This window comes from Dendrobium catenatum, unplaced genomic scaffold (genome assembly GCF_001605985.2).
Source record: "Dendrobium catenatum unplaced genomic scaffold, ASM160598v2 original_scaffold_236387, whole genome shotgun sequence".
Lineage (NCBI taxonomy): Eukaryota > Viridiplantae > Streptophyta > Magnoliopsida > Asparagales > Orchidaceae > Dendrobium > Dendrobium catenatum.
In genome coordinates this window covers 332,905-345,039 of record NW_021554795.1, presented here as the reverse complement: position 1 = coordinate 345,039, position 12,135 = coordinate 332,905, and positions in this window count along the sequence as shown.

Sequence of the window (12,135 nt, the reverse complement as noted above, 5' to 3'; positions counted from 1 at the left end):
TATATGATGTAAATTATACCGGACGATCGATAGAGATGATTTCCAATCATCCCCATAATCATCTTATACGAACAGAGTGGAAATAAACTAATTAGATCGTACAAACTTACAATTTTACTTTATGATACATTTTATAAATTTGAATTATTTGTATGAATGATTATTTATTATACTAGTGGAGTCCTTTTTTGAACTGATTATACTATAAAAATCCATCTCATACTTTATGAAGATAGAACAGAGATGCTAAATTAAAATTTTAGGTTTTATTGAAGCCTTATACTTAAGCATTTTATTGAAGTCTTTTGTAAGGAATTTTTCTATTAAAGGATCTCTGAGGGAGAATTTATTGAGAGAGCTTTGGGCTTAGAGAGGAAGAAGGTGAGGTTGTGTGTGAGGAAAAAAGATTCTGAGGGGTATTCATACAGTTGCTCCCAATAACTTGCATAAGGTTTCCTCCCATTACCTTTGTGTACTTTTAGAGTTGCTCTTGGGAGAGAAGCTTTAAAGTCAAGGTTTTGGGTTCTCAACCTACAATATGAGGGTGAAAAAGAATTGATGGTTTTATACAATAGCTAAAGGATTAAAGGTCTCTTGCTATTACTAGGAGGATGACATAGCATCCGTTTCTCTGCCACACTTAGCTTGGTCGAAGTGGTTCTTTTAAGGGCTTATCCACCTTTATATGTGGGCAAAAGGAGAGTCGTTATAGTGTTATCATAGTACCTAGAAAGGACTCTATGGAGTGGACGTAGGTCATGGTTGACCAAACTGCTATAAAATTTTTGTTGTGCTCTTTCTTACTTTTTAATACTTTTTTGTATCTTTGTTTCTACATTTTGTATTTCATGTACAAATTTCAACTTTTATTATGAGTTGCAGTTAGGTTAATTGCATTAACAAAAAGGGAAATTCATATTTTGGTCAATTTTTTGTGCCTCAAAATGAAAAACATTTCAAATTATGAATACATGTGTTAAGTTACTTATTTAGATTTATTTTTAAAAATTATTATCGAGCATAAAACGAAAAAAAATGTTTTCATTGCAGTATTTTTTAAAAGCACCAATTCACCCATCTCTTGGTGCACCTAAGAATAAATCATAGAGGTCTTACAAACTCATTGAACATTCAAGTAATATTAAAGCAGGTCTTTGAAAGATTTTAAAATCCCCAAGTAAAGATCTAATGGAATAATATTGAGATAGATATACTTTGTAGGGTTATTTAATAACCCATCCACCTTTGTTTAAAAATATTCCTTTTAACTTTTTGGAAAATTTATATGTCTATATTTCTGTGATCCATTGAATATATAATTTGGTATATGCTTCAAACTGGTTATTCACTTCTATCACGAATAGTTAATGGAACCAAAATTGATATTCCATTCATTGAATGGCATCATGAGGATAGAGAGCTTGCTCAATTGAATGCTAAGTACTTAAATTATTTTTATGTTCTTTGAAATCTAAGAATTATATGATAGTATCTACCTGTACTGTGGGGAAAGAAATATGGGATGGACTATGCATCACAAATAAGGGAACTAGTGTAAAAAGAAGTCAAGGTTAAACTTTCTACTACACGACTATAAACTATTTCATATGAAGCATAGAAAGACTAAATCTAAAATATATACTAAGTTCACTTAGCTAGTGACAACATTACATTCATTAGGTAGAAGACTTTCTAATTCTGAAAAAGTTAATAAGATTTTATGTTGCCTACATAGTGCTTATGATACTAAAGTCACTTCGAAATAAGATTTCAAGGATTTAAATTTATATTTGATTGAAAACTTGCTTGGAACACTCATTGCCTATGAGAAAGGCTTGAGTCAAAGACTACTTGATGCATGTGACAAAAAAGGTGAAGATTCTAGCCTTAAAAGCCAACAACTCAAACATTGACAATTCTGTAGTAGAGGAGAATGAAGACATTGCATTCATGACCTATCAATTTAAAAATTTCCTAAAAATGAAACAGAAGCATCATCAACAATAATAGAGTAAAGGTAAAAATAATTAAAAAAATTAAAGCATCATATAACATGATATATTCTAAATGCAGGAAACTAGTAAATCTGCAAATAGATTGCCCCAATCTCAAAACTCACCCAATTAAGGAGAAGGGTGAAAAGAAGACAATTTAGAAAGGGGAAGAAATAGACACATAAAACTTTTTGTGTTAACTCCACCTCAAAACTATTTGAACAAGATGAGGAGGAGGAGGTAACAAACCAATCTCTCATGGATAATGATAATCTTAATCTATTAGATGAAGATAAGGTATTTCAACTATCTTTTGATGAATTATTTATTATATAAAAAAAATTCATGATTCAAATAAAATGCTAAAAAATTTGTATTTTATTTTAATACTAATTTTACTACTTTACAAAAAGAGCATAATTGTCTGATAGCTGAACATTTTGATTTAGATTGCAATCATATGTCTTTACTTGTTGAGTTTAAAGCATTAAACAAGAAGTATATAAATCTATCTAGTGCATATAAATCCTTAAGTAAAACATAATGAATTAGAAGATTCATTCAAATAATTAGAGATATATACATCTAATTTTGATGGCGGTGAGCCTGCATTAAAATAAAAAGTTGCAAGACATAAAAGTACAAATCAAATTTTAAAAGAAAAAATTCATACATAGGAATAAAATGGAACACCACCGAAATAACATAATGGTTTAACCCCATATTAGTGCATGCATCATATAATCCTAGGAAGAGGCCCATTCCCAAACAAAAACTAGTAATTTCATTCCCATGGTTTTAGTGCCAATCTTGTGGCATGCTAGTTCACACAGCCTGCACTTATACTATACACTGTAGGACACATCTATTTGGAGGCCAAAATCTTATGCAACATAAGATAACATGTATACAACTCATTCAAGAAGGAATATGGTATAGAACAAACTCACTTAGATTCCCAAATCTAATATTTGAATGATTTGTAGGAGTGCTCTCACAAAAGGCCTAATGAGAGCATGTAGTACCTGGATAATGGATGCTCAAGGCACATGACTAGAGATTTTAAGCAATTCATCATGCTAGAGGCTAAGTATGGAGGCAAGATCATATTGGGAGAGAACACAACTATGAAAGTGGTGTGGTCAGGAATAATTGGCAACTCAAATAATTTTGATAATTGAGAAAGTTTTACTTATAGATGGTTTAAAGAATAATTTACTTAGCACTTGTTAGTTTTGTGACAAAGGGTTTAATATCAAATTTTTATCTACAAAATTCATGATTTTTTTGAATGGTAAATTAGTTATAGAAGGGAAAAGTGTCAACAATATTTATTTACTTAATTTAAATTGCATTAAATACTTTAACTCTCTATGATTGAAAACTAGTATTGATGAATATTATCTATAGAATAGGAGACTATGTCATGTAAGGGTAAATTCCATTAGGAATAATACCATGAAATACATAGGTAGAGGCATACCCAAGTTAGACTTAACTAATAACCACCTATGTAATGCCTGCCAACTATGAAAACAAATTAAGATGTCATTTCATTCAATCAATAATGTAACACATTTGGGCTTCATATGGATATGTTTAGACCCTTTAATAAAACCAGCCTTGGAGGGAAATCATATGGATTTGTAATTATTGATGATTATTCTAGATTCGTATGAGTTAGATTTCTAGAACAAAATAGTAAATTATTTATGAAATTTAGAACCTTCCCCGCCTTGATAGAGAAAATTAGGATGTGAAATATCTACCATTCATATTAATCATGGTGGAGAGTTTGAAAATGAAAATTTTGAATCCTTTTGTCATGAGATAGGGATAGAGCATAACTTTTCAACCCTTAGGACCCTCAACATAACTGAATACCTGAATGAAAGAATAGAACTTTAGTATAAGCTACTAAGGCCATACTAGCTGAATATTCTCCCTAGATATATTTAGGCAGAAGCAATAAATATTGCTGCTTATTATCGACTTAATAGGGTACATGTTAGATCCAAGTTAAATAAGACACCCTTTGAGCTCCTTATGGGTAGGACACCTAACCTTTCTCACTTGCATGTCATTGGATGTAGTTGTTCTATCTTGATTAATAGAAAATCACCATTTGTAATGTTTGATCCCAAATATGATAAATAAGTCTCCTTATAATATTAAGTTATAACTAAGGCTTATAAAATATTAAATAAGAGGTCCTTAACAGTAGAAAATTCTATCCATGTTGTGTTGGATGAATCAAATAAAACCCTTGAACTTGGAGTACTAGAATAAGAAGTAGAGGTCATCCAAGGGGTAGAATCTATTTACTTAAGGGATAGATTAGGACCTCAAGATACTTTGCCTAAATAAAGGAGACACTTAACTAGTCATCAAAGAGAACTTATCCAAGGAGACCCATCGAACATGCTAGAATGAGGTATGGACTTAGGAATGAGGTTAGTCATTCTATATTTATCTCCATAATAAAACCCACCATTATAGATCAAGCCTTATCCAATGAAATTTTTATCCTTGCAATGCAATAAGAACTAAATCAATTTGATTGAAATGAAGTTTGGGAACTATTCATAAGACCTACCGGCAAGACTGTTGTAGGAAGTAAGGGTTTTCAAAAATAAAATGAATGACTCTAGCATAGTGGTGAGAAATAAGACTAGATTAGTAACTAAGGGGTATAATCAAATTGAATGAATTTATTTTAAGGAAACCTTTACACCTATAACTAGACTAGAAGCCATTAGAATGATACTAGGCTTTGCTTTCTTTACAGGACTCAATATGTATCATATGGACATAAAAAGTGTCTTTCTGAATGGGGTGATTAAATAAGATGTGTATGATGAGCAACCCTCATGATTTGAGAATTCTCAATTCCCAATCATGTATTAAAATTAAAAAAGGCATTATATAGATTAAAGAAAACATCTAGATCTTGGTGTGAAAGGCTGAGGACATTTCTTTTAGATAGAGCCTTTATTAAGGGTAGTGTAGACACCACCCTATTCCTTAAGTAAGAGGAGAGGATCTACTCATTATTTAGATTTATTTTGATGTTATAATGTTTGGATCTACAAATAAAAATTAATATGATTAATTTTTAAAATTTTTAAAGATAATGAGTGAAGAGTTTTAGATGAGCATTATGGGAGAGCTTGACTATTTCCTGGGATTTAGTGTGAAGCAAAGGGATGATGGAACCTTCCTTAGCCAATCAAAATGCATCAAGGATATTCTTATGAAATATGAGATGGATAATTTTAAGGCCATAAATACTCCCATGAGCTCTTCTATCTAATTTTATAAGGATCCAAATAAAAAATCATGGGATCAAAAAAATTTAGAGGGATAATTCGATCACTTCTTTATTTGGTTGTCAGTATACCTAATATAAAATTTAGTGTAAGTCTATGTGCTAGATTTTAGGCTGATTCAAAAGAATCTCATATGTCTGCTATTCGACACCCAAAACCTAAGTATCAGGTACCCTAGATATTGCTCATCCTTTCGAATCATAGGATATTCATACTCTAACATTAAAGGATGTAGGGTAGAATATAAAAGCACCTCATGAATCTATGAATTTATAAAATAATCATTATTTTCTTGGCCTAGTAGAAAGAAAAATTCATTATCCCTACACACCATTGAAATAGAATACGTTATCGTAAGAAGCTGTGTTGCTCAAGTCTTATGGATAAAGCAAAAAATCTTAGATCTTAGATTATATGCAAGTACTATTCCTTTTATTTATGACAGCACTAATGTCGTCTTCAACTTTAAATTTCCAATCCAATACTCCTGTATAAACCATATAGAAATTAGGCATCATTTTATGAGAGATAATGTAGCTGAGCGGGATATAAACTACATCATATTTCTACTGGAGACCAATTAGCACATGCTATGTGTTTACATCATTAGACCAAAACATAAAGATTTAGCACAACAAGTATAATATTAAAAGCAAACTCCTTTTTATTTCATTTATATAACAAGAAGATACAAGAGAATTAATAGAGATAAATGTCAATCAAAAGTATCAATTGATATTCTCCACACTCATACTTCCTCCAAAAATAAAATTATTTACACAATATAGGCTAAGATCTTCACATAAAAGTATCTTTCCCTTTCCAAACCTCCCTTAAACTTTACTCTAAGGGGGAACTTAAAAAATATACTCAAAAGTATAAGATCCCACTAAAAATGATAGAAATCTTTAACAAAAGAACTGAAAAAATTTTTTAATAAGTGCCAAAATGGCCTCAAGCACTATAGTGCTTGAAGTGCTAACATTGTGGATTTATAAGATGAATTAGCACCTCAAGGCTATTAGGCTTATTCCACTATAGTGCAGGCTAACCCAAAATGATTTATAGTTTAATAGACATGTCTTTAGACAAGTTATCACTACTCCACCTTTGGGTAACTCATCTACCATTGTATCACTTGAAATTCAAATCTAGTGCTATAATATTATAAAGTTTAGTGCTCCATATTAAATTTATTTAGACTGAAACTTGGCACCCTCCACCTCTAGATTGGATAAAAATTAATGTTGATGCTTCTATCTTGAGTTTGAATCAAGTTGGAATTGGAGGTATATTTAGAGACTATAAAGGAAGACTAATACTTACATTCGGGAAAACTAGAGTTCATTGGGATGTTGCATAGTTGGAGATGGAGGCGGTAATAGCAATAAGGGAGTTTATACAAAATTGTATGACGGAGAGCAAAGGGGTTATCATTGAAAGTTATAATCTTAACATCATCAAATTCATTCAAGACTCAATGAATATGTCCAAGTGGAAATTGACCAATTGGGTGGAAAAAGAGCTATTCTTTCTAAATGATTTCAATAAAATCATTTTTTTCATCATTTTAATAGAAAGTAGGAGATCTATGTGCTACTCTTGCTTTAGAGAATATTTTATTTTTTATAGATTTTCTTTTGGCAACATTCCTCCTTTGCTTAGATTGTTAAAGGAGGAATGTGACCTCTTTAATACTTGTATTTAGATCTTTTTTTCTTTTAATGCAATTTAAAATTTTCAAAAAAAAAAAAAGAAGTTTTATAGTGCTAAATTCTAGTTTAGTGGCATTATGATGCACTATGATCCTTGCCTAAGCTCAACTGAGATATAGAGTTTCCTTAAAGTCTAGAGCATCCAGCATTATTATTATTATAATCTTAGATCTCTGGCTAATACTTTTGATGGTAACTAATATTGGTGCATTTCTACTTTGTTCCTTTTGATATTATTATTAGATATTTATTTTATTCACAGTAATATTTTAGGTGCATCATACACCATAAAAAATGATCAACATAATATTGTATAGAATAGGCTTGATGTTTTTTATAATAGTATTTATTTATTTTTATTTTCTTTTATTGTTCTTGACTTAAAAGCCTTGTAAAAGGTGTACGCGAGCATAGCAAACATACACATACACATCAGGGAGAAAAAATAAGTTTTTTAATTTTATGAAGATCACCTTATATGATATGTATTACATTATACGATATGACTAAAATTAGGATTAATTAAAATATTTAATTGACATAATCAAAATTCGTACTAATTATACTATACGATCCCAATCATATAGGATGATCAGTAAATCCAAAAATCCTATCACCAATCACAAATTAGGCAATATTTTGAAATTAAAAATTAAACTAATTAAACTATACAATTCCAATCACCCTGTATAATGTAATTAAATGTTACCTAATCCAATCCAATAAGAAATTAATTGAATATGGCTTAATTGATATTTCATATTATACTGGATAATAACCTACTTCATATAGTATGACCCGATTCGCTCCCAGAATGATACTTGATCACCACCGATCATATAGGATAAAAATACTATTCAAATTAATCAATCCTATTGTCCAATCTTGACATTGTATTCGATGATCCATTCAAGAATTTAAACTAATCAAACAGACCCTTATTCATCACACAATACTAATAGGATGTATTGAACAAATTATATTATATAATTGTCTATCATACTATGTGATCAAAATTGATAGAATTGAAAATTTAGGCTTTTTTGGAAGTCTTGTATTTAGGCTCTCTTTTTAGATGTTGAAGGGTCTTTGTATTGTTGGGAGATTTATGTAGGAGTGCTTTGAGAAGTTGTCCTCTTGAGAGAGATCTTGGAGTTTGAAGAAGTAGAAGGAGAAGTTGGGTGTGAGAGAGAAATAGTGTGAGGGGATTTCATGTTGTTTCTCCAAGTAAGCATGTGTCTTTGTTGATCTTATGGGTTGCTCCAAAAAGAAAGCCTTCGAAGCTAAAGATCATTAGGTTCTCTACCTCATTAGAAGGGTTAAAAGATTATAGGTTCTCTGCCTCACCTAGAGGGGGAAAAAGATTTTGGTACTCAACCACACCTAGCTGGTGGAAGAGATTTTATAAGGGCTTCTCCACCTTGTTGTTGGGGCTAAAGGAGAGTCATTAAATAGTTTAGTGCAATTCTCAGAGGGGATGACTTCTGGGAGTGGATGTAAGCCATATTTTGATCGAACCACTATAAATTTTGTGTGCTCATTCTAAACTTTTTCTCCTTTCTACATTTTTTATTGCATTTTAATTTCTTGCAAATTTATTTACTAGTAAAACCAAGTTGTGAATGTTCTTATTCTTTCAGATTCAATTGGTTATGAAATAAACATGATATATATATATAATGTAGAAAGGAGAAAAAGTGGATGTTCTTATTCTCCAAATAATCCACCTCTAGTTTCACCGATCACAATTTGGATAATTCTAATGTGTGGATTAAAAAACCACACATTAAAATTAATTCGACTAAAATTCATGAAGATAGTAATGATACTAGTGTGGTTAAACTTGACTTGGAAAATGAAAAATCCAATGTCCATGTTCTAAGAAATTCATTGGTAGTAAAGATCCTTTGCAAAAATTTTCCCTTCTCTAATTGTGCTTTCGAATTAAGGAGGCAATGGGTTAAATTTGGAGGATTTCATATTACTTCTCTTGGATTAGATTGGTTCCTTTGCTCCTTTCAATCTCAGGAAGCAATGGAGGAAGTTCTCAATGGAGGTCCTTGGTACATAGGAGGTTTTGTCATTGGACTTGATAAATGGACTCCCAATTTTTATCCTTATTCCTTAGATGGGATTTTTTCTCCTATTTGGGTTCGTCTTCCCCACTTGCCGTTACACTGCTGGGACGAAACCAACATCACGAGAATTATTTCATATAGACTCCATTATTATTGGATGGCAACATGTTTAGTTGGGGGAGGATGGATTTCGCTAGAGCATGCATTCGGGTTAAATTAAACTTGAAACTCCCTAGTGGTATTTGGATTGAAGGTATTCATGGCAGTTTTTTTAGAAATTTGAATTTGAGAATTTATCTACAATTTGTTTCAAATGTGGAAGAATTGGACATAAAGATGTGGTATATCTAAAGGTTTTTCAAAATCTGGATTTAATCGATAAGGAAGTTCACAAAGAAAATTTATTAGTTGAAGATAAATCTTACAGGCCGTGGATGCACATCAAATTCAAAACTAATAGGAAGACTGAAAGTTCGTTAGGGATGTTAAGCCCTATAGAACTGTCCCAAGCTAACCAAGAGAGAGGTGAATTGGAAAACTTTAAAACCAAAGATAAAACTCCAACAAAAATCACCACAAATAAAGTGCGGAAGAAAAATAAATGCGGAAGCGATAATAAGAAAAGAACACACCGGATTTATAGTGGTTCGATCAAACCTTGACCTACATCCACTCCTTGGAGGCACCCTCCAAGTATTGCACTAAAATCGTGACTCTCCTTTATCCCCCACAGCTAGGCGGAGAAGCCCTTACAAAATCACTTCCACCTTCCCCGGTATGGAGGAGTCTCCAGGTACTTTGACACGAAGGAGATCTTCTTCTTTAGTGAACTTACCTCGAGACAAGCCTTGAATCCGATGGTACTAAGGTGCGAGTTCGCCGGAGCAACTGTGTGGAATCCCCTCAACACTCCCTTGAGTTCCTCCCCCCACAGGATCTTCTCCCTCTCAAACTCCACCCTTTCCTCTCTCCCTTTCAAGCTCTCTCTTCAAGTTTCCCCCACAAGAACGAAGCTACAATGGCTGCCAAAGACACTTACAAAGTGCCTCGCCATAGCTTAAGAAGAAGCTCTCAAAATGAGCTCATTAATGCAAGTTGCCGACATTATCGTCCAGGACGATAGGCATATCGTCCTTGTCGATTAGTTCAAATTCAGCTCAATGGCCTAGGATGATTTGGGATGATCAGAAGAAAATTGGTTATAACGTCCTGGCTGATCTCACGATCGTCCCAGACGATTAGTTTAAAATTGATTTTAATCGTCCTGATCATCACCCAGATTTGGTGCTAGCTGAAGTCAATCGTCTAGGCCATCGTCCTGGCCGATCATAAGATCGTCCCGAACGATGTGATCATATCAATCAACCATTAATGATTTCCAAATAATACCAGATCAGTTTAGGTATGATTGAGTTAGATCGTTCGGGACGATATAAATATCATCCTGGCCGATTTCCTAAAATAAAGAATACCTAAACTGATTATGGCGGCTGATTCTTTCTGAATTGAGAATATAGTCCTGGCCGATACAAGTATCTTCCAGGCCGATATGTTTATGACGGGTGCCTTAATAAGGATGCCCTAATTAAGGTTTCTAATGTTGGACATGTCGTCCAGGCCGATATAAATATCGTCCCGGCCGATATTACCGAAAATATAAATCTTTTAGGGAATAACAGGAAATCTTCTAAGTTACAAATCATTAGGTCTCACATCAAATACAATAGACTCAAGAAAAGAAAAAGATTACAAACTGACTCAAACCTAGTCTACCTAATCTTGAGCTGGTTCCAAATTGTAGTTCGATCGTGTGAACCTGAAACGTTAGCACATAAGGCAATCGTAGAGAAATAAGGAATGTTTGCTATCATCAAAATCATAAATCATAGATCCACAACAATCTTCCCCTTTTTGATGATGGAAAACAATTTCAATTTGAATTTTCAAAAAAGAATATTTTCTCTTAATCTCCCCCTTACTAGAATAACATTTTAAAAAATAGGGGAGATAAAAATATTTTTGTTGTTTTTAATTTTTTGAAAACAATATACAACCACGATAACAATACAAAAATTCAACAATATGTTATCCCCCTTTGACATTATCAAAAGAGAGGAGGCACAAACAAAAACAAAATGACCAAAAGATAAAAACATTCCCTGATCTAGTAAAAAACAAATATTCTTAAAATGAGAAAGTTACCTCTTCGTTTTAATCAAAAACTTAGTAGAATTGGATTGACAATGCATAACCCAGAAAAGGTTAGAAATTCAGAGCTTGATAATCCCAACTCAAGTTCTTTTAAAGGCTCAAAAACTTTTTAATCCAATATCCAAATCAAGGAATAAATGGGAAAAAGAAACATTAATTTTTTTAAACTCCTTTCATAAAACATATCTAATAGAAGATCAATGCATGAATTTCTGAATCAGGAACCAAAATTTTCAAGCACAAGTTTCGAACATATCAAGGATTTTCTTAAGCTTTTAGTAGTATAAGAAAAAATAAGCATAATTTTTTTGTGGGCATATTTTATGCCCTTTATCACTAGAATGGCTCTTTGAGCATCTTTTGATTTTAATACACTTTGTGTATTTTTTTTTTTTAATTTGGCATCATTGCACATCTTTTGGTTTGGCATCATTGGCCACTTTTTTTTTAATTATTTTTAAAAAATATGCTTTCTTTCTTATACTTTCAAAACCAAAGTAAACCCAAATTATCTACAACACGAACAACTTGATTAAGAAAATTTTATGGTGGATTCAACAATCTTGCAAAAGATTCCTATGCGATAGAAAAAATGTAGGGAGATAAAAAAAATTAGTTTCAAAATCCAATTTAAAATATGATGAAGATTTTGAATCAAAAGTAAAATAACCTCTTTAAGAAGAGAGAAAGAGAAACAAAATCATGAGTTCCATTCCTCTAGCTGTTTTAGAGAAGTCAAACACAACTTACCAAAGATTTTAAGAACAAAAAAATAGGAAGTAGATTTCTCATTTTTAGAAAAATGAAT